The sequence below is a fragment of the Triticum urartu genome, unplaced genomic scaffold (genome assembly GCF_056163025.1).
Source record: "Triticum urartu cultivar PI428250 unplaced genomic scaffold, HENAU_Tu73 scaffold2, whole genome shotgun sequence".
NCBI lineage: Eukaryota > Viridiplantae > Streptophyta > Magnoliopsida > Poales > Poaceae > Triticum > Triticum urartu.
In genome coordinates this window covers 13421165-13421943 of record NW_028260368.1, presented here as the reverse complement: position 1 = coordinate 13421943, position 779 = coordinate 13421165, and positions in this window count along the sequence as shown.

Sequence of the window (779 nt, the reverse complement as noted above, 5' to 3'; positions counted from 1 at the left end):
AATCAGAAAAGAGGGAAGCGCTCTCAAGGTAGAATCAGTTCCAGGCAAGTATGTCCATTGAAAGGAAAGAGTCCCTAAACAGACAGGTTTTCAGCAAATAAGACGGGTCCTGGTCTTCGGCAACAAAAGAAGCCGAAGCGAGAGCTCGATCAAAGAACCTTTATAGATCCTCATCATCCTCAGGTTCTGGATACACAGCGAGAAGGGAATCTTCCTGTTCGAATGGAAGATTTTCGAAAGAGAGGGGAGAAATCAATCACATGCGTGAGCGGATCGAGCTATTATATAATAAGTAACGGCTGAAAAAGCTATTCTTGGTAGATCCACTTGTCAAGGCGCGGAAAGCCGTGTTCCTTCTCAGCTCACGCTTTCCTGATTGATTTGAAAGACCCTACACACCACCGTATCCTTGGCTTTCTTCCCACTTTCAAAGAACTTGCTATCATTCTTTCGATTCTATCTCCTCGCTTTAGGTCTTATGCTTCTTATTAAAGGGGTTATGCCACTCCGAGTCCATCAGTGTTGAAGGAATGGACAGAGACAGGCAAAGACAAAGTACTGATTTTACTACCGATAGAGAGCAGAGCTAGAGACAAGATGCCTAGGACCTGGAGGAGATCCATAAGAACCAAGTCGTGGAGAAGATAGCATCAAACTGGAGATAATAAACCTAACTCTCCGTGCTTTAATCGAGAATGGATACAGGGTCGTCGAGCGAAACCTTTATTAGGGGGTAGACCTACCTTGTTTTGTTGACTTATTGCTTTCCAGCAAAGCGT